This window comes from Tachyglossus aculeatus, chromosome Y2 (assembly GCF_015852505.1).
Source record: "Tachyglossus aculeatus isolate mTacAcu1 chromosome Y2, mTacAcu1.pri, whole genome shotgun sequence".
Lineage (NCBI taxonomy): Eukaryota > Metazoa > Chordata > Mammalia > Monotremata > Tachyglossidae > Tachyglossus > Tachyglossus aculeatus.
Genome location: NC_052094.1, coordinates 2,693,185 through 2,716,648, shown reverse-complemented (window position 1 = coordinate 2,716,648; position 23,464 = coordinate 2,693,185). Strand labels below are relative to the sequence as shown.

The 23,464-nt window shown below is 42.7% G+C and overlaps 1 protein-coding gene across 1 annotated transcript in view; it reads left to right on the top strand.

The window, feature by feature from the left end:
- Positions 1 to 23,464, top strand: part of LOC119946690 (ras-responsive element-binding protein 1-like) — a 249,262-nt gene that overhangs the window by 91,611 nt on the left and 134,187 nt on the right. The window contains exon 3 of the mRNA XM_038768104.1: positions 10,350 to 10,473. The gene's annotated coding sequence lies outside the window, so the exon portion shown is untranslated. The remainder of the gene's footprint in view (positions 1 to 10,349; positions 10,474 to 23,464) is intronic.

Genomic DNA, 23,464 nt, shown 5'->3' with positions numbered 1-23,464 from the left:
AGGGGAGTAAGTGAGTTGAGTTGAGTAGGGAGGTTGAAGTTGAGAGCAGTAATCTGGCCTTCAAGAGTGGATAGAGAGGATAAGGAGGTGAGGTAGAATGTGATGCACTGAGAGAGTTGGGTGAGGTCGACAGAATAGAGGTCTCTGTGAGTCTCTATTTTGTTAATGATGTGCATGTAGCTACAATTCTATTGGTTCTTGTGATTTTGACAACTGACTACATGTTTTGTTTTGTTGTCTGTCTCCCTGTTCTAGACTGTGAGCCCGTTGTTGAGTAGGGACCGTCTCTGTATGTTGCCAACTTGTGCCTCCCAAGTGCTTAGTACAGTGCTCTGCGTGCAGCCAGCACTCAGTAAATATGACTGATTGAATGAATGAACAGTAATACAGATTTATCGGGAGAGGAGTGTGAGTGAGGAGGAAGGTGAGAAGGTTATGATCAGAGAGAGGGATTTCAGAGTTGGTGAGGGTGGAGATAAGGTAAAAGGCATCTTCACATATGTCTTAGTCTTCAGAACACATGCAAGGCAGTTCTTAGCCCAGGCATCATTGCCATTGTGTCCTGTGAGGACAGACTGAGAGAGGACAGGCATTTCTGTATTGAATGAAACAAAGGATCAGTATAGCCTAGAATGGATATAGATCTAGGAATGAGTTAGCTTCTTCCCTTTCTTAGGGAGGCAGTTGCATATAATAATAATAATAATAATAATAATAATAATAATAATGGCATTTATTAAGCACTTACTATGTGCAAAGCACTGTTCTAAGCGCTGAGGAGGTTACAAGGTGATCAGGTTGTCCCATGTCGGGCTCACAGTCTTAATCCCCATTTTACAGATGAGGTAACTGAGGCCCAGAGAAGTTAAGTGACTTGCCCAAAGTCACACAGCTGACAACTGGTGGAGCCGGGATTTGAACCCATGACCTCTGACTCCAAAGCCTGTGCTCTTTTCCACTGAGCCACGCTGCTTCTGTGTGAATGCATATGTGCATTGATATCTCTGGTACTGTCTCCTTCCACCAACTCTCTCCTCGACCCCCTCCAGTCTGGCTTCCGTCCCCTACATTCCACGGAAACTGCCCTATCAAAGGTCACCAATGACCTCCTGCTTGCCAAATCCAACGACTTCTACTCTATCCTAATCCTCCTCGACCTCTCAGCTGCCTTCGACATTGTGGACCACCCCTTTCTCCTCAACACGCTATCCGACCTTGGCTTCACAGACTCCGTCCTCACCTGGTTCTCCTCTTATCTCTCCGGTCGTTCATTCTCAGTCTCTTTTGCAGGCTCCTCCTCCCCCTCCCATCCCCTTACTGTGGGCGTTCCCCAAGGTTCAGTGCTTGGTCCCCTTCTGTTCTCGATCTACACTCACTCCCTTGGTGACCTCATTCGCTCCCACAGCTTCAACTATCATCTCTATGCTGATGACACCCAGATCTACATCTCTGCCCCTGCTCTCTCCCCCTCTCTCCAGGCTCGCATCTCCTCCTGCCTTCAGGACATCTCCATCTGGTTGTCTGCCCGCCACCTAAAACTCAACATGTCCAAGACTGAACTCCTTGTCTTCCCTCCCAAACCCTGCCTTCTCCCTGACTTTCCCATCTCTTTGACGGCACTACCATCCTTCCCATCTAACAAGCCCGCAACCTTGGTGTTATCCTCGACTCCGCTCTCTTATTCACTCCTCACATCCAAGCCGTCACCAAAACCTGCCGGTCTCAGCTCCGCAACATTGCCAAGATCCACCCTTTCCTCTCCATCCATACCGCTACCCTGCTCGTTCAAGCTCTCATCCTATCCCGTCTGGACTACTGCATCAGCCTTCTCTCTGATCTCCCATCCTCGTGTCTCTCCCCACTTCAATCCATACTTCATGCTGCTGCCCGGATTATCTTTGTCCAGAAACACTCTGGGCATGTTACCCCCCTCCTCAAAAATCTCCAGTGGCTACCAATCAATTTGCGCATCAGGCAGAACTCCTCACCCTCGGCTTCCTACCTCACCTCCCTTCTCTCCTTCTACAGCCCACCCTGCACCCTCCGCTTCTCCGCCGTTAATCTCCTCAGCGTGCCTCATTCTCTCCTGTCCCGCCATCGACCCCCTGCCCACGTCATCCCCCGGGCCTGGAATGCCCTCCCTCTACCCATCTGCCAAGCTAGCTCTCTTCCTCCCTTCAAGGCCCTACTGAGAGCTCACCTCCTCCAGGAGGCCTTTCCAGACTGAGCCCTTTCCTTCCTCTCCCCCTCGTCCCCCTCTCCATCTCCCCCATCTTTCCTCCTTCCCTTCCCCACAGCACCTGTATATATGTTTGTACGTATTTATTACTCTATTTATTTATTTATTTGTTTATCTTACTTGTACATATCTATTCTATTTATTTTATTTTGTTAGTATGTTTGGTTTTGTTCTCTGTCTCCCCCTTCTAGACTGTGAGCCCGCTGTTGGGTAGGGACTGTCTCTATGTGTTGCCGACTTGTACTTCCCAAGCGCTTAGTACAGAGCTCTGCACACAGTAAGCGCTCAATAAATACGATTGATTGATTGATTCCAGAAAATATTTCTTTAAATTGCTCAGTATGCTTTGCCTTTGCTTATCAGCATTCTGCTAGGAGCAGAAAGTAAGCCTTCACTGCTCATTAAGTAGCACAGCCAAGTGGTAATGTTAGACCTTTCAGAATTCTGCAGTTCTCTTGCTTGAACAAGTTGGTGTAATTCCTGTTGGCTTGTATTGGCAATTACCATGTGTCAATTGTCAGCATTTTAAGGGCAGAGACCCCATCTAATCTCAATTCAGCAAATTTACAGAGCCGTGAACAGTGGGTTCAACATGTTGAACCCTTGGCGAATATTTTGGATTCAGAAAGTGCCTTACAGGGCCTTTTGATGGCAGCATCAATGAAGCCCAAACCCAGTGAACATAAAGGCCAGCAAACTCTACATTTTTCAGCAAATATCCTGTCTAGACTGTGAGCTTGTTATGGACAGGAATGTGTCTGTTTTTTGTTATATTGCACTTTCCCAAGCACTTAGTACAGTGCTTTGCACACAGTAAATGCTCAATAAATGATTGAATGAATGAATGAGGGTATCTCCTCCAGTATTTTTAAAAAAGACCTGGGCTCAAATGTTTTGTTTAGGTCCATCTCATTTTTGCAGTACATTTTATCTCTTATCTCCCCAAGGTCATCTGGCAAGTCTGGGTGAATGGAGGGCCACGCCTCCCTCATCTTTCATTCTGACTTTACATATCATTGTCCCCTTATCTTCCACCAGGAAGACCATTCCAGCTCAATTATCTCAATAGGCCTGCCAGGCCATCCCTGAGGAATCTGATTTGGTAGGCTCCCTAAGTACTAGAATTTAGCACATTCTCTTAGCCAGCAGGCAACCCCATCCCTTTAACCCTTTCATCTCTAAAGTTCATTTGGAAGAATATCATGTTTTCCTCCTGTCAGTTGTATTTATTAAGCTCCTCCTTCAACATCCCAGCCCACACACTCCACTCCTCTGGTGCTCACCTACTCACTGGTCCTCAGTCTCACCTGTCATGCCGCCGACCCCTGGCACAAGTCCTACCTCTGGCCTGGAATGCCTTCCCTCCTCAAATTGGCTGAACAATCACTCTTCCCCATTTGAAAGCCCTACTGAAGATGCACCTCCTCCAAGAGGCTTTCCCAGACTAAGCCCCCTTTTCCTCAGCTCCCTCTCTCATGTCACCTCGATTCACTCCCTTTGCTCCTCCCCAGCCCGCAGCATTTATGTATAGATATATATATATATACATATATATCTAAAATTATATTTATATTGATGTCTGTGTACTTATTTTGATGTCTGTCTTCCCCCCCCACCCCAGACTGTAAGCCCATTGTGGGCAGGGATTTTCTTTCTTTATTGCCAAATTGTACTTTCCAAGTGCTTAGTACAGTGTTCTGCATCCAGTAAATGCTCAATAAATACGATGAGTGAATGAATGAATGAATAAACACACACAAGCATACAGTCCTACAGGGGAAGACAGACAGTAGGAATAAATAAATTATGTATATGTATAAGTGCAATGGGGCTGGAGAGAGAATGATAAAGGGAGCAATCAGGGTGGTGCAGGAGGGCCTAGGAAAAGAGGAAAGGAGGATTTAATTAGGGATTGCCTGTGAAGTAGGGGAGGTAATTGTCTATCAAATATGAGGAAGGAGGGCAGTAGGACATGGGCAAGAGGTCAGTGGTGAGATAGACAAGATAGAGGTACTTGGAGTCAGAGGGCCTTGGGTTCTGATCCAGGTTTTGCCAGTTGTCTGCTTGAGCAAGTCACTTCTCTTCTCTATGCCTCAGTTACCTCATCTTTAAAATGGGGATTGAGACATGAGGTAGGGACTCTCTTGAACCTGATTTGTTTGTGAACACCCCAAAGCTTAATGCAGTGCCTAGCATTTAGTAAGAGCTTAACAAATGCCCAGAGCTTACAACAGTGCTTTGCACATAATAAGTGCTTAACAAATGCCATCATTTTTATTATTATTAAATACCATAGTTATGTTATTATATTGTTATTGTTATTATTACTACTACTATTATTATTATCGTTAGGGATAATAGCTTAACAGGGAGAGTGGTTATCCTTTGGCACTTAAGGACAGTCAGACTTCTTGCAAGGGTCCTTTGCAGTTTTACTGCAACATATTTGCTATTCAGTTTATTTTATTTTGTTTTGTTGTCTGTCTTCCCCTTCTAGACTGTGAGCCCACTGTTGGGTGGGGACCATCTCTATATGGTGCTAACTTGTACTTCCCAAGTGCTTAGTACGGTGCTCTGCACACAGTAAGCGCTCAATAAATACAAATGAATGAATGAATGAATGCATGCATGCATGCATGAATGAATGCATGCATGCATGCATGTAGTTTCTCATTTGGGCCAAAATGGTAAGCTATTGTCGAGATTCAAAGCCAGGATCAGAAGTACTCCCATTTTTAATAAGGTAGAATTCCTTCCTCTTCTTTCTCCCCCTTTTCTCCCCCCCTTTCCCTGGATTCACTCTGTAGTATAACTCATTTTGGAAGCAATCATTTCCACTAGCTCCCTAGGGAGTGAGAATGCTTTCTGCTTTCTTTTCAATAAGTGATTCTTAATCTCCTTTAGCAGGGGTAAAATAGATTCTTGGGTTTTATCCTGTTTAGACTGTAAATTCGTTCTGTATGCTATTTTATTATATTTTACTCTCCCAAGCACTTAGTACATTGCTTTGTACACAACACTCAGTAAATACATTTGACTGAATCTTTTTATCCCCAGACCCAGCTACCACGCCTTTCTTCCCACTCTTGTGCTGATACATTCCTTTCATGTTAAGTAACCCATGTGTGGGCTGGGTTTTGGTTTTTTTTTCATTTTAACCTCTTTATCATTTGCATGGTGAAGTGTCAAGTTTATGTTTATAAAATGCTCTTGGAAATATGTGTGCTAAGCTGACATTTCTATTTAAGTGAACTTTAGTCCTATTTAAGAGTTGTTAAATGCACTCACATATGCACACATGCATGTACGCACAAACACATGAACTCACGGATGCACATCCTCCTCCAGGGTACATTTAGGTTCAGCCCTTCTGCTTTTTTCCCAAGAAGATCTCAATTTAGTCTTCACACTGAGTGAATCTACAGGGTTAGAAGATCAAATATGAAAGAGTGAAGGGAGGTGAGACTGATTTTGCCATTTCAGCCCCACTTTGTTTTCCTTGAGCCATTGTTCTTTCAGTTTGGGATGGGTGGAGTTAAGGGACATCTTATTCACAAGTTATCTGGGTGTCTGAGATTCATGTGGAACCTTCCATCTTGTAAATTAAGACTTGGTGGACCTTCAGGTATTTTAGGTGTGTCTTCATCTGGTAAAGAAAGTCTGACTGAATTGGAGATTCTGTCCCCTGCACTACCCTGATTTCTCTGGCTTGTAACTTGAACATTTAGGAACCTGAGCCCATCTTTAATAATAATAATAATGATGGCATTTGTTAAGCACTTACTAAGTACAAAGCAACTAAGCTCTGGAGGGGATACAAGGTGCTCAGGTTGTCCCACATGGGGCTCACAGTCTTAATCCCCATTTGACAGATGAGGTAACAGGGACCCAGAGAAGTTAAGTGACTTGATGAGCTGATAGTCTTCTAGATGGTGAACTCCTTGTGGGCAAGGAGCATGTCTACCAACTCTGTAATACTGTACTCTCCCCAGCTCTTAGTACAATGGTCTGCATAGAATAAGTGCTCAATAAATATGATTGACTGACTGACTTATTTGTGCCTCAGTTCACCTCATCTATAAAATGGGGGTTATGAACCCCCACACACAGCTGACAAGTGGCAAAGCTGAGATTAGAACCTTAGATTAGATTCTTTCCACTGAGCCACGCTGCTTCAGGAATAATGATATCTCTGATTATATTAAAATTTGGAGTGCAGAGAATGCTAGAAGGCCAAAGGAAGATTTAGGAAACAGGTGTGTAAAGATTGGCCATGAGGGGATTTAGTAGTGATATACTGAGGACCCGCATGACCTATTGGCAAGAATACGAACCTGAGAAATCAGGGGATCAGGGTTCTAATGCCACTCTGCTATTTGCCTGATGTGTGACTGTAGGCAAGTCTCTTAACTTCCCTGAGTCTCAGTTTCTACATCTGTAAAATATGGATTAAATGCCTATTTTCCCTCCCACTTATATTGAGGAACAGAGAATGTGTCTGACCTGATTAGCTTGTACCAACTTCAGTGTACGTATGTGTGTGTACACACACACACACACCACTCCCCCCCCCCCCCCCCCGACTTCAGACTCAGCAGTATTAGCTATATAGAGATACAGAAATAAGTGTATATATGTATATTTTAAATGAAAGGGAGATTTTGTTGGGCCCATTAAAGTCTGTGTGAGAGGAATAAAATTTATTTTGCTGACCATCCAACCCAATTTCCAGGTAAGAATAAAATGCCCTTAAAAAATGTCCCTAGTACAGTCATTGTACTGCCATGCTGCCATGTCATGCTTCTCTTCCCTTCTCATGCCCCTAATATGCCTTTCTATCCCAAATCTACTGTCTTAGGCTAGGTTTCAGTCATCTTGAATCATGCTATACCAGGTTCCAAAGATAACTTCTTTTCTTTCTCTGCCTCCCTAGCACCATTCCAAGAGCCAGAGGTTTCCTCCATCCTTGTACCAGTCAGATTGTACACTCTTTGAGGGTAGGAATAAAGTCTGCTTACTCTGTTGTACTTTTTTAAGGGCTTAGTACGGTGGTCTACCCACAGTAAGCATTCAATAAATACTGATTGAGAGAGCCCTATGGCCATGATACACATTGCTGGCCGTCCCAAGTGCTTAGTACAGTGCTCTGCACACAGCAAGCGCTCAATAAATATGGTTGAATGAATGAATGAATGTCCAAAATCACAGTACTCAACCTCCAGTTCAGAGCTCTTCATCATCTTGCCATCCCTACTTCCACCGTCTTGCTCCCCAGCTCTTTCCCTCAATTTACCCAGTAAAATGAACTCAGTTCCCTTCATTTGCAGTCCCATTCCCACCTACACATCTTTTCCCACACTACATCAAATGCTTGTAATGCCCCTTCTCCCCGTCTTTTTATTGATATTTAAGTGTTTGCTATGTGCCAAGAACTGTACAAGCACTGAGTAGATTTCAAACTAATCAATTGGACACAGTCCATGTCCAGCTCAGTTTCATAACCCCCATTTTATAGATGAGGTGAACTGAGGCACAAATAAGTCAGTCAGTCAATCAAATTTATTGAGCACTTATTCTAATCAGAGCATTGTACTAAGAGCTGGGAAGAGTATACTATTACAGAGTTGGTAGACATGCCCCTTGCCCACAAGGAGTTTACCATCTAGAAGATCATCAGATCATCAAGTGACCTCAAGCTCAATCTTGCAACTTCAGGAACCCCACCTTCTTTGGTAATCCTCCCCGTGATTACCTGGAGGAAACTGTTGTCTTACTCTGTCTAAACATGGAATTACTCTCACTTTGTGACTGCCTTATTGTGGTGGTCCAGCCCATAAAATGACTCTCGTTCAGAATTATTATTAATAAAAACAGTTGAGTTGTTTCCAATTCAAAATTAAGTGCTGTACTAAGTGCTGATAATGTGTCCAAAATATGATAATCTAAGGCAAGTTATTTGGCCTTTCAAGACCACTTTGGTATAATGTGCTACAAAATCCATTTGTTCGTTTTTCAGGAAGCCCATGGTATTCACGTAAGCAATTAGTACAATGCTCTGCACACAGTAAGTGCTCAGTAAATGTGATTGAATGAATGAATGAAATATAAGGTGATAAGATACATCCTTGTCTTTCACCCTTACTAATAGGAAAGCAGTCTGTTTTTCCATATTCTCCATATTCTGTTTTTATTGTAGCCTCCATTTTGTCGTACAGGTTTCATATTATTTCAATTGAATGGTCCATTTTCCTTAATGTTCAGAATAGAGAAACTTTATTTTCAGTATTTTGTTTAGTGTGTGATCAGTGGATCACATGACTTCTTCATCTGGCTTCTCTGATACCCATTAAAGGACTAGCCGACCATGATTCTGCTTCCAACCAGGTATAGACCCCAACTATGTCATTGCAGTTTCAAGGGTGAAGGTTTGTAAAAAGCAACTTCAGAAATCTTTGACTCCTCTCTTTCATTCAATCCTCATATTCGGTCTGTCACCAAATCCTTTTAGTACCACCTTTACAACATCTCTAAGATCTGCCCTTCACTGTCCAATCGAACTGCTATCACATTTATACAGTCACCCATCCTTTCCCTCCTGGATTACTGCATCAGCCTTCTTGCTGACCTTCCAGCCTCCTGTCTCTCCCCACTCCAATCCATTATTCACTTTGCTGCCCAGATCATTTTTCTACAAAAGCACTCAGGACATGTTTCCCCAGTCTTCAAGAAACTCCATTCGTTGCCCATCCACCTCCACCTCAAACAGAAATTCCTTACCATTTACTTTAAAGCATTTAAATACCTTACCCCATCCTGTCTCACCTCACTATTCTCCTACTACAACCCAGCCCTTGCACTTCATTTCTCTAATGCTAGCCTTCTCACTGTGCCTCAATCTTGTCTATCTCGCCATTGACCCCATCACTGAGTCCTGCCTCTGGCTTGTACTCAAATCCAACGGACAGTTATTCTCCCCTCATTTAAAGCCTTGAGGGCAATCTCCTCCAAGAGGCCTTCCCTGACTAATCCCCCTTTTCCTCTTCTCCCCCTCTATTTCCTCTTCTCCCACTCCCTTCTGCATTACTCTGACTTGTTCCCTTTATATTAATGTCCATCTCCCCCTTCTAGAGTGTAAACTCATGACGGGCAGGGAATATTTATTTTTATCGTTGTATTGCACTCTCTCAGGTTCTTAGTACAGTGCTCTGCACACAGTAAGCACTCAGTAAATACAATGAATGAATGAATTTTCCAGTAGGAGCCTCTGCTCTCATCTGGAGTCACCAGTCCCCTTGTGTAGCTGTTCAGTTGTTTTTCTTTCCTCACTCTGTAATTCATTTTTTATCTTTCCCAACCCACTCAACTCGCCTTTTCATCCCTTTAAACATTGTTCAACCCTCTTATCCTCTTGCTGCCTCAGTGTCCTGACTCAAAGCAGGTTGAATTCCACAGGCATGCTACCGATCAGCTGAGCTTAAAGGAGAATCTGGGCCTCGGCGTGGGTATAGGAAGCAGAAGCCTGGTAAAGAGTGAGGCTGTGCATAGATTTTGGGAAGGGACTGGGTGGTGGAGGTCTTTCTGCATTGCTTCTGCAACTTTCTGTCTTTAGCCAGTTAGGGCGCTGGGACCTGAACTTCAGAAGAAACCCCAGATAGTCTTCGTGTAGGCACTCTAGATGAGAATAGAAGATGAAGGTGAGGAGGGGATGCACTAAAATATTCTGGTGTTCAGCCAGGCAGTGGTATTGATAACCGTGCTGTACATATCTATTCTATTTATTTTATTTTGTTAATATGTTTGGTTTTGTTCTCTGTCTCCCCCTTCTAGACTGTGAGCCCACTGTTGTGTAGGGACTGTCTCTATATGTTGCCAACTTGTACTTCCCAAGCACTTAGTACAGTGCTCTGCACACAGTAAGCGCTCAGTAAATATGGTTGATTGATTGATTGATTGATTAGGAGAGTTGGTAGACACAGTTTCTGTCCACATCAAGCTTGCATCTTTCTAGACTGTTGATCTGTTGGTTTTAAGGGGCAGATAGTGGCCCTCCCAAGAGGTTTTCCACACTTCACCATTTTTAACACATTGTGTTGCTGTCTCTTTCCTACAGGCAGCTGTTTTTTGGTGCTCCAGCAGTCTTGGCATTGAAGTGTGACACAGCTGCTGTCAGTCAGCTCTCCTCCAACTCGGCCCAGCCAGTGCCAGCCGTTCAGTAAGGGTTGAGAAGACAACAGGTTAGTCAGATCACTCATTTTTGGCTTTTTCTTTCTCTGTTTAATGCACAGGGACTTTGGTCAGTTAGGGGCATTAAGTGCTGACAATACACAGTACTGTACAAAGCACTTGGGAGTGTATAGTAGAGGTAAAACCAATGTGCCTGGCCCTTAAGAAGTTTATAATTGACTGGAGGAGACAATCAAAACTTTTTTACAAATAGTGAGAGCAGGGGGGAGAACAGTAACATAATAGGTATTAAAATAAGTATGTCAGGAAGAAATGAATAAATCGTGGAATTCAGGTACCTCACAATCTGTAAAACCCAGAGAAGTGCCCTACACTATTTGCTGGTTTATCCTAATGTATGTAAATTCCACCCTTAATATTAGGTTCCATTACTGCAGGCCAATTAGTTTCTTCTCTACTGCTTCTTTCTTCCTGGCTGCTTTCCTGCCCCTTTCTACTCCCTTTGTTCCAAAAGGACTTTGCAGCACAGTATTTTGGTTTGCTCTTTCTTTCTTTCAACTTTAACTCAAATCTCAAGTCTGACAAACAATTGCTCTCCCTGGCTTCAAGGCCTTTTTGGGTTCACATCTCCTCCAAGAGGCATTCCCAAACTAGGCCCTGCTCCCTTCTGCCTCCCACTCCTTTGTGTGTTGTCCTTACCTGCCCCCTTGTTCTTCCCTCCTCCCAGCTCCTTTGTATTTCCCCTCCCAGTTCCAAAGTAGTTATGAACATGTCTGTAATTTATTTTCATTGATGTCTGTCTCCCGCCTCTAGACTAAGCTCGTGTGGACAGCTTAGTCCACACGACTTAGTCCAATCTTTTATTGTTATATTGTATTTTCCCAAGAGCTTAGTACAATGCTCTGCACACAGTAAGCTCTCAAGAAATTTTATTGATGAATGAATGACTGAATGTTAGTAGCCAGCTGCCAGCTCCCCTCTGTCTTGCTGCTTCCCATTTGCTGACTTGCAGTCATCCCCATCCAAAGCTGTGGGGACAAGGAGAGTGGTAAATTTGGGATTGGCTGGGTTCAGGGATTTTGGGCATCTCTGAAGCCACTGATCCCAATTTAGTGCTTTGGGCAGGGTGTGGAAACGATATTTCAGGATAGCAAAAGAGAAGAGATCAGGTAGTTGGAGGTTGCTGGATTGGAGGTTGGAGATAAATGTGAAAGAAAGAGCCAAAAGATTACGCCGTGCAGTTCTGTACAGTTCATTGGTGAAAGAGAGCAAGCCTGATGTGGAGTGGGGAGAAGTCATAAAGACCCCCAGAACATGGGGCGGTTGGAAAACAAGGGGTAGTCCCACGACTACCAACTCTGTTATATCATACCCTCTCCCAAGCAGTTGGTTCAGTGTTCTGAACACAGTAAGCAGTGTGGCTCAGTGACAAGAGCCCGAGCTTGGGAGTCAGAGGTTGCGGGTTCTAATCCCCGCTCCACCACTTGTCATCTTTGTGACTTTGGGCAAGTCACTTCACTTCTCTGGGCCTCGTTACCTCATCTGTAAAATGGGGATTAATACTGTGAGCCCTGTGTGGGACAAACTGATTACCTTGTATCTATCCCAACAGTTATAACAGGGCTTTGCACACAGTAAGTGCTTAACAAATACCATCATTATTATTAGTAGTAGTAAGCACTCAGGAAGTATGATTGATTGATTGGTTGGGGGTATAGTTTCCTCTCTCAGCCAGATCTGGTCCACTGTGGTGCTTTACAGGTGAAGGGACTGAGAGAGTGGAGGTGAAAGAACTCAACTGCAGCTGGAAATAGAATCCAGGGATCTGGGCATATACGCTTCATTCATTCATTCATTCATTCATTCAGTCAGTCAGTCATATTTATTGAGCACTTACTTTGTGCAGAGCACTTCAGTGAAATAATCCATGGGGCCCTGAGCAGTGTGTTCTGGGCAGAGATCCAAGCTACACAAAGGTGTTCAGAAGGGGTTAACATACTAAAAGATAAGTTTCAAAGAAAACTGCTGCTAGGCTGCTATTTACCCTGCATTCAAGAAATTCTAAATAAAGATGAAAAACCATTTCCATGGTCAGTAGAACAAGCTTCTCTTTATGAATTCTACAGACTCACAGTCACACCACTGCTTTTATGTCATGTTTTGCTGAAAGATAATTTCACATTTTACAGGGATTCTGGAATTGATCCTGATTTGCGATCTAGGAATCTATGGGAAAGGTACCTCTGATATAGCCACTTGGGCTCCAAACTATATTTTCAAAGACCCTAAACTTTCTGTGTCAATGGGAGATGTTGGTAAACAGTTGCAGCACTACAAACATCAACGTAATAGCTCAGCAAGAAATATGCTGGTGCAGTCAAGATTCTGGGTCCTGCTACATGCATACTCTTCTTGTATAAAGAAGATACTACTAGAGATACCGAAGTGCTGAGGGTGAAATTTCGAGTCCTATAAATATGTAAAAGCTTTCAAAACTTCTCCTCACTTTTTCTTCCCTACCATTCCTACTTTTTTTGAAGCCTTGATGCAAGGTTAGGCTAACATTCTAGGTAATAGGATTTGTCCTATGTTAATTTGAACCAACACAAATTCTAGTTAAAGTTTTTCTGAATTTGAAACTGAGACTGGACTTCCCCATTTAGATGTCTTTGATTTAAGTCCAGGAGGAAGTGGTATAAAGAGCAAATAATTTTGCAGGGTTGGAACTGGTGGGCGTGCTATTTAAAGAATCGGAGGAGGAGAAGGAGGAGGAGTGTGTTGGGAAGGGGAGAAGATGATCCTAAGGATTTTTATTTTCCTGTCCAGAAAAGAAAGTCCTTATTTAATATGTCTAAAATTGTAAGATTGCTTTACAGGTTCTCAAAATAGAACATTCCCAGATTGACAGTATTTGTTTTGGTGTTTTGTAACATATGGAAAAAAAAGTGTGAAACTTCCATCTGGTCCCAACTGTGCAAGACTTGTGCTTTTACACCCCAGTGGATTTTTGTATTTTCTCTTAAAGCTCTGAACAGTGACTGCCTGTGCAGGACAACAGGTCTTTCCCTACTTACCTGCACTATGTGCTGAGTGTTTTCTACCTATATATCCAAAAAGGAGAGTTCATGTACAAGGCAATAGAACAAACTGTAGTAGAATTTGTACTACAAAGCATTAGTGTATAGACTTGTGCTCCAATAGCAGCTTCTCAGAGGTGAGTGAAAGGATTGTGACTGCAGAGAAAGAAAATATATTCTTTATAAAAAAGTTGCTAGGAATCTTCTTTTAATGTAGTGCTCATGATTTCAAGTGGAATCCACCCTAGGGTAAATAGCAACCGTCTTTTCTTTTAAAGGTATTTTTTTTAGTAGGCTCACCTGTTCTGAATACCTCTGTGTACCTTGGAACTCTTTCCAGATCATTCATTCATTCATTCATTCAACCGTATTTATTGATCACTTACTGTTTGCAGAGCACTATACTAAGTGTTTGGGAAGTACAAGTTGGCAACATATAGAGATGGTCCCTACCCAACAACGGGCTCACAGTTTAGAAGGAGGAGACAGATAACAAAACAAAACATGTAGACAGGTGTCAAGTCATCAGAACAAATAGAATTAAAGCTAAATGCACATCATTAACAAAATAAATAGAATATTAAATATGTATAAGATCACACTGCTCAAGACCTCATGGATTGTTACACTTAAGGCTGGATACCCAGATCTCTGGATTCTATTTCCAGGTGCAGCTGAGTTCTCTCACCTTCTCTCCTTTGAACTTTTCATTTTCTAGAAACATTTCTGTAATTTTAAAATGGGAAGGGAAGTTGATGGTTTTTAACTTCAGCAAACTGGTCACATTTTGTATGTTATCCGAAAAGAGGAAATAGATTTAACAAATGACTTCATGTTTAGACTGAAAGGGAAGCAACACGTTCGCATGGCTTTTTTCTTTTATATTTGAAAGTGAATTATTTCCATTTTCCCCAGCTGAAGGCTAGTTGTCGTATCTGGTTCTGGGATAAAGCCTTAGTGTAGAAAATTGTGAATTACAGAAAGATTTCCTCTTCCTCAAGAAGCAGCATGGCTTAGGGGAAAGAGCCTGGGTCTAGGAGTTCAGGAAACTCAGGTTCTAATCCCAGTTCTGCCACTTTCCTGCTGTATGACCTTGGGCAAGTCACTTCTCTGTGCCTCAGTTGCTTCATCTGTAAAATGAAGTTAAAATATCATTCTCCCCTGACTGTGAGCCTTGTGTGGGACAGGGACTGTGAATGGTCTTCTCATATTGTATCTAATCAATGCTTCAGAGAGGGCTTATTACATAGTATGCACTTAAATATGGTAATCATTATAATTATTACATATCCTCTGTTTTCTTATTATTTTTAAAGTTGCCTTTCCTCTCAATACTTTTGGTATCCAGTGCTCTTAATTGACAGAATTGATAGCTAACTTTATAAGCAAATTTAAATTTTTCATTACTGTTATTATTATTATTATTATTTTATTATGGAGGTAGAGTATTATCGAGGTAGATTGGACACAGTCCCTGTCCTACATTATGCTTACAATCTACCTCATCTTCTTTAAATGTTTTCTCCAAACATTGTGTCTTTCTCACAACGAAAAATTGTGTCCTACTGAAAATCATATCATTAACCAAACATTTGGCTTACATTGTTGGAAATCTTAAATTTGTATTTTTTATGACATAAAACTGTATGGTTTTATTGATGAAAGATTTCCCATCATCTGAATGCAGGATTTGGGATGAATTTGAAAAGTTCATAAGGGGCTTTTGGATAAATGATCTCATTCTAATAGGGAATTTAATATAGATGAATTTATTCATTTATTTTTCTGAAGGTTGCTTATAGTTTTCTCAGTTTCAAGCTTTGAGATGCAGAAGGACCAGAAATTTCCCCCCTTATTAGCACAGATACCATTTGGAGATTCAACAACTGTTAATCTGTGTGGGAGAAAAGCAGTCAACCTTTTAATGGACATAAACATAACAGGAGTGTCAGAAATTTTAAAAAAAAACCCAAGTGTGTTTCGATACGCATCAGTGAAAAGTGTCAGATAACTAGTTTCAGTCAACTCAGGTACAGTTTCTGCTGTTGGTGATGCCTAATTCTCCACAACCACCCCCATCCTTCCCCTCCCTGCCTGCAAAAAAAAATAAAAAATCAAGTAGGTGGCTCAGTTGCTGATGAAGCAGCAGCAGCATCCAGGAACACCCAAGTGCCTGGTGTGGGCGGCCCTACTTAGAGATGTGCTGCTTGCTTCAAATTGGGGAAGAGCTAGAAACGGTACGTTAAGAAATACCCTCTTCAAATTCAGAAGCAGCTCACTGATTCTTCACCTACCACTACCCTCTAAGTAGGATCTTACCATCTATCCCATCATTTTTGAGAAGCTTTGTGGACTAGTGGACTATATGTTGCCGATTTGTACTTCCCAAGCACTTAGTACAGTGCTCTGCACACAGTAAGTGCTCAGTAAATACAATTGAATGAATGAATGAATGAATGAGTGAGTGAATGACGGAACATTTGCCTGAAAATCAGAGGATCTGGGTTCTAATTCGGATCCTACCATTTGCTTGTTAAATGACTTAAATTCATCACTTAGAACAGTGGTTGGGACATAGTAAGTGCTTAACAAATGCCATTATTATTATTACTATTCTCTTTGCCACAGTTTTCTCATCTGTAAAATGGGGATTCAGTATTTGTGTCCTTTCTATATAGGCAAAGAATACCATTATTATTTTACCTTCTACCAAATCATTTGCAATATGACTTTTAGAAATAGTTTGATTGGCCAGAAAACAGTAATTATGGGGGAACAGCTCAGCAGCAAAGGAAAACAAGAATATTTGGTTTGTGTTCATTTCAGTTATTATTTAGACACTACAGTTCAATTCAGTTCTTCAGTTGGGCAGTTTAAGACCGATTTGCCAAAACTCAGTAGCCCAAGCTGACAAAACTCTCAAATCTAGCATCCTTTTTTAGCATTGGAAGAGGGAAAGTCTCTCCAGAATCTGTCGTGTTTGGGTCAGATATTACACAGTGTGAGTTTTCACTACTCTGTTCTAAGACTGTTCTAAGTACCCACAAGTCATCAGTGGTTTGCAGGGAACACTTTTCCTACTGATTGCTCTGCTAAATGCTGCCCAAAAACTTCTCCAGTATTTCTTCTGCCATAGCTGTTGGAAAGACAGATTCTTTATGTCCTGGATCAGACCCCCCCCAAAAGAAGTGTTCTTCTGCCAAGGAAAGCATGTTCCTTTCCAAGTGGAGTGTCACCGGTCATTCAGGTCTCAGAATTGTGTTGGAGTTGATTTTTTTACTGCTATTTCACTGGCAGTATCAGCATCCATCTTTCTAAAATAATAATAATTATTATGATTTTATTAAGTGCTTGCTATATTTCCAAGCACTGTACTAAGCACTGGGAGAAATATAAGATAATCAGGTGGAATCAGTTAATCGTATTTATTGAGCGCTTATTGTGTGCCCAACATTGTACTAAGCACTTGGGAGAGTGTAGTACAACCAAGTTAGTAGAAATGTTCTCCAATCCATAGCAAGCTTACAGTTTGTTAAGCCATATTAGCTGTATCTACCCGCATTGCTTAGAACCGGACTTGACACATTGTAAGCACTTAACAAATACCATCATCATCATCTACAGGGGGAGACAGGCATTAATATGAATAAATAGATAATTTGTAATATATAATTTAAAGATATGTACATAAGTGCTGTGGAGTTGGGGCGAATATCAAGTACCAAAGGTCACAGATTGAAGTGAATGGAAGATGAAGAAGGGAGCGCGAGCTGGGGAAAAGAGGACAATCAGGGAAGGCCTTGGAGGAGATGGGCTTTATAATGCTTTGAAGGTGGGAACAGTGGTGGTGTGGCATATATGAAGGAGGGGAGAGTTCTCACTCCCTTCTGCATTGCCCTGACTTGTTTCTTTTGCTCTTCCCCCCGGCTCCCAGCCCCATAGCACTTATGTACTTTTCTGTAATTTTATTTATTTGTATTCATGTCTGTATCCCCACCTCTAGATGAACTTGTTGTGGGCAGAGAATGTGTCTGGATATTGTATTGTACTCTCCCAAGCACTTGGTACTGTGCTCTGTGCAAAGCAAGTGCTCTATGAATGAATAAATGAATGAATGAAGAGTGGGAAACTGGTTGGTAGTGAGAAAGATGTGGGCAGAGCAGGAGTAGCAGATTAGTGAGATGAGGTAGGATGGGGTAAACCGATTGAGTGATTTGAATGAATGAATCATTTAAAGCCAACTGATGATTTACTCTTTGTTTTTTTTGTTGAATCACTAGTTTTTTGAGGAGTGGAGAAACATGGCCTGGATGTTTTTATTGAAAAGTGAATCTTGTAGCAGAATGAGGTATGAATTGGAGTGGGGAGAGATGAACTGGAAGGTCAGCAGGAGGCAGATGCAGTAGTCAAAGTTGGGATAATATAAGTGTTTGAATCAGTGTGGTAGCAGTTTAGATGGAGAGGAAAGAGATGGTTGTAGTGATGCTGTGAAGATGGAACCAACAGGATTTGGTGACAGATTGAATACGTGGGTGGAATGAACAAGATGAGTCAAGGACAATGCCAAAATTTTGGTCTTGGGAGGTAGGGAATAGTGGTGTTGTGTTCAATGTTGGGAAGACGAAGGAGACAGAGTTTGGGTGGGAAGACAAGCAGTTCAGTTTTGAACATGTTTAATTCCTATTTAGACTGTGAGCCCCATGTCAGATAGGGACTATGCCTGACCTGATTATCTTGTATCTATCCCAATGTTTAAGTCACTGATTGGGACATAGTAAGCGTTTAACAAACACCACAATTATTTTAGCTAATTATCATGCTTTTGACACCTTTGCTTCTAATTACTTTGTTCTCTGGTCAGTCTGGCAATCCAATCTTTCTTTCACAAAGCATCAAGAATCAACTTATTCAGAAATCAGCTGGATTATGCTTATCCCACTCAAAAATTTCCCATGGTTCCAGGTTATTGCATCAAATCTAGTCCCCTGATCTTTACTTTAGGACCCTCCACCAATTGACCCTCCCTAACCTGCCCTCATCATCCTTTTACAACTCTGGTTTTGTTGTAAACTCCAGTAAAGTTGTTTGTTGCCCTTTGCATATGAGCAGCATGGCTTAGTGGGTACAGCATGGGCCTGGGAGTCATAAGGTCATGGGTTATAATCCTGATTCCATCACTTGTTTGCTGTGTGGCCTTGGGAAAGTCACTTTACTTCTCTGTACCTCAGTTACCACATCTGTAAAATGAGGATTGAGACTGTGAAGCACATGTGGGACAGGGTCTGTGTCCAACCCAATTTGCTTGTATCCATTCCAGCACTTAGAATGGTGCCTGATACATAGTAAGCACTTAACAAATACCATAGTTTTTTTATCAGTATTGTTATTATTATTATTATTATTAGTAGTATTTTCATAAGTATTATTTTTATTACTCATTTTGTTCCTCCTGCCAAATAAATCTCTTCCTTTACTCCTCTTGGTCAAACCATGGTTCTTAATTCAGGTCCTTCCTGAAGTTTTCCCAAATTAACAGCACCTACCTTCTTCAGTCACTTGTCTCACTACAGCTCCACATACTGCTTCACTCAACAGTATTTATTGAGCTCCTAACATTGGTAAGGCACCATACCAAGAGCACTAGAATTCTTTGACATTATTCCTGCCCACAAAAAGCTTATAAACTAGCCAGAGAGGCAAACTCTAAAATAAGTTTCAGATGGAAAAATACAATAGAGTAAAAAGATAAGTGCATATGTACTGTGGCATATTGTACAGAACACAGGCCTGGGAGTCAGAGGACCTGAGTTCTTATTCTCTTCCCTGTGTCCTAGGACAGGTCACTTATATGTGCCTCAGTTTTCTTATCTGCAAAATGAACATTAAATACTTGTTCTCCCTCTCTTTAAACTGTGAGTCCTATGTGGGGAGGAACTATGTCTGATCTGATTATGTTTTGTTTGCTCCAGTGCTTAGTACAGTGCTTGGCACATAGTAAGTGCTTAACATACCACAGTTATCATTATTTCTTGAATGATAAATTAATTTCTTAAATTAGTACTTAAATGTTATGGGGTGGTGAGTTCTTAATTGCTGGGTGGTGTAGAACCTCTGAAATGGCATTTGAGGAAATATAAAGTAGGGAGATTTCCCACCTTCTCTAAAAATCCATCCCTTCCACCTGCAGATCTGACCCCGTTTTTTTGCAGCTGATCAAAACACATGCCTCTTCCTTCTTAACTTTCTAACTGCCATCTTCAACTACTTTCTCTCCAGGGGTTCTTCCCCACGGCTTTCAAACATACCCTTGCCTACTCTGTACAAAAAAACCCACTCTCCCTTGACCTCTCAGCTGTCTCGAGATACCACCCCATCACTCTCCTACCATTCCTCTCCAAACTCCATGCACAAGTTTTCTATCCCCGCTGTTGCAATTTCCTCTCTCCTAAGTCTCACCTTGACTCTCAACAATCTGGCTTCCACCCCCTTCACTATGCAGAAACCACCCTCTCAAAGGTCACCATTGATCTTCTTGCCAAATTCAATGACCTTTATTCCACCCTAACCCTTTTTGACCTCTCAGCTTCCTTTAATATTGTTGACCATCTCCTTCTCCTGGAAACATTATGCAACCTCAGCCTCACTGAAACTGTCCTTTTCTGGTTCATCTCCTATCTCTCTGGCCATTTATTCTCATTCTCTTTCATGGGCTGTTCTTCTTCCTCCCACCCCTAACTATGGCAGTCCCTCCAAGGTTCAATTCTAGGTGCCCCTCTAGTCTCTATCTACACCTAGTTCCTTGGAGAACACATTCACTCACACGGCTTCAACTACCTGCAGTCTCTCATTTCCTCCTGCCTTCAAACATCTCTACTTGGATGTCCTCCTGTCACCTCAAATTTAACATGTTTATAACAGAACTCCTTATCTCCCTACCCAAATCCTATCATCATCATGAGTTTCCCATCACTGTAGATGGCACCATCATCCTTCGTGTCTCACAAGTTTGGACCCTTGGCATTATCCCAAGCCAAACTTGTTCACTTCAAGTTTATTCTTTCCTGCCTTAACTCTGCCCTCTACCAGACAAAACTATTTCTCCTCCCTTATTGACACCCATGGCCATCATCCCCGTCAGCTCTTCCGTACATTTAACTCCCTTTTCAGGCCCCCTGATCCTCCCCCTCCTCCTTCCCACACCCCTAACGATCTGGCCTCCTACTTCATTAGTAAAATTAACTCCATCAGGTCTGAGCTCCCCAAAGTCACTCCTCTCCCTTCTCCAACCCTTCTGCTCTCAATCCTCTCTGCTACTCTCCCATCCTTCCCTACAGTATCCTCAGATGAGATCTCCTCCCTCCTATCAAGTGCTACCTGTGCTTCTGACCCCATTCCCTCTCATCTTATGAAATCTCTCGCCCCTTCCCCCCTCCCCTCCTTAACTTCCATCTTCAACTGCTCACTCTCCACTGGTTCCTTCCCCACTGCCTTCAAACATGCCCATGTCTCACCCATCCTAAAAAACCCTCTCTTGACCCCACCTTTCCTTCTAGTTATTGCTGTATCTCCCTCCCACCATTCCATTCCAAACTCCTTGAACAAGTCATCTGTACCCTGCTTCGAATTCCTCAGCACCAACTCTCTCCTCGGCCCCCTCCACTCTGGCTTTCATCCCCTACATTCCATGGAAACTGCCCTCTCAAAGGTCACCAATGACCTCTTTCTTGCCAAATCCAACGGCTCCTACTGTATCCTAATCCTCCTTGACCTGCCTTCGATACTGTCGACCACTCCCTTCTCCTCAATATGCTATCCAACCTTGACTTCACTGACTTCGTCCTCTACTGGTTCTCCTCATCTCTCCAGCCGTTCATTCTCAGTCTCTTTTGTGGGCTCCTCCTCCCCCTCGCATCCCCTTACTGTTGGGGTTCCACAAGGGTCAGTTCTTGGTCCCCTTCTGTTCTCTATCTACACTCACTCCCTTGGTGAACTCATTTGCTCCCACGGCTTCAATTTTCATCTCTACGCTGATGACACCCAAATCTACATCTCTGCCCCTGCTCTCTCTCCCTCCCTTCAGGCTTGTGTCTCCTCCTGCCTTCAGGACATCTCCATCTGGATGTCTGACCACCATCTAAAACTCAGTATGTCCAAGACTGAACTCCTTATCTTCCCTCCCAAACCCTGCCCTCTCCCTGACTTTCCTATCACTGTAGATGGCACTACCATCCTTCCCTTCTCACAAGCCTGCAACCGTGGTGTCATCCTCGACTCTGCTCTCTTGTTCAACCCTCCCATCCAATCCGTTACCAAAACCTGCCGATCTCCCCTACACAACATTGCCAAGATCCACCCTTTCCTCTCCATCCAAACCACTACCCTGCTGCTTCAGTCTCTCATTCTGTCCTGACTGGATTACTGCATCAGCCTCCTCTCTGATCTCCCATCCTCCTGTCTCTCCCCACTTTAGTCTATACTTCATGCTGCTGCCCAAATCATCTTTGTGTAGAAACGCTCTGGGCATGTTACTCCCCTCCTCAAAAATCTCCAGTGGCTACCAGTCAACGTACGCATCAAGTAAAAACTCCTCAATCTCGGCTTCAGGGCTCTCCATCACCTTGCTCTCTCCTACCTCACCTCCCTTCTCTCCTTGTATAGCCCAGCCCGCACCCTCTGCTCCTCTGCCGCTAACCTCCTCACTTGCCTCGTTCTTGCCTGTCCCACTGCCAACTCCCTGCCCATGTCCTCCCCCTGGCCTGGAATGCCCTCCGTCCGCACATCAGCCAAGCTAGCTCTCTTCCTCCCTTCAAAGCCCTACTGAGAGCTCACCTCCTCCAGGAGGCCTTCCCAAACTGAGACCCCTTTATCCTCTCCCCCTCCCCGTCACCCCGCCCTACCTCCTGCCCTTCCCCACAGCTCTGCATATATGTTTGTCCAGATTTATTACTCTATTTATTTTACTTGTACATATTTACTGTTCTTTTCATTTTGTCAGTGTTGTGCATCTAGCTTTACTTCTATTTATTCTGATGACTTGACACCTGACCACATGTTTTGTTTTGTTGTCTGTTTCCCCCTTCTAGACTGTGAGCCCGTTGTTGGGTAGGGACGGTCTCTATATGTTGCCAACTTGTACTTCCAAGCACTTAGTACAGTGCTCTGCATACAAGTGCTCAAGTAATACGATTGAATGAATGAATCAATCAATTCAACCCACCTAGTTAATCCATCACCTAGTTCAGTCTTCACAACATTGCTAGGATCCTTCTTTTCCCTTCCAACCTAGTAGCGGTTAATCCAATCACTTATGTTATCTATCTTGATTATTGTATCAGCCTCCTTGCTGACCTCCCAACTTCCTGTCTTTCCCCACTTCAGTCCATATTTTACTCTGCTAAATGAATCATTTTTCTGTAAAACCTTCCAGCTCTGTTTCCCCACTCCTCAAGAAACTCCAGTAGTTGTCCATCCACTTCTACATTAAACAGAAACTCCTTACCATGGTTTTAAAGTTCTCAGTCACCCTACCTCCTAGTACCTATGCTTGCTACTTTCCTACTACAACACAGCCTGCATACTTTGCTTCTCTACTGCATAGCTCTCACTGTACCTCAATCTCATCTATCTCACTACTGACCTCTCACCCGTGTCCTGTGTCTGGCCTAGAGTAGACTCCTGTTCCATATCTGATAGACTATTACTCTCTCCACTTTCAAAGACTTTTATTGAAGGCACATCTCCTTCAGGAGGCCTTCTTGACTAAATCCTCTTTTCCTTTTCTTCAGCGCCCTTCTGCATTGCCCTGACTTGTTCATTTTATTCACTGCCCACCTTCTGGCCTGATAGCATTTGTGTGCACACCTGTATTTTTGTACTTATATTAATGTCTGTCCTCCATTCCAGACTCTAAGCTCTTTATGGGCAGGGAATGTGTCTGCTATATTGTTATTTTGTACTCTCCAAA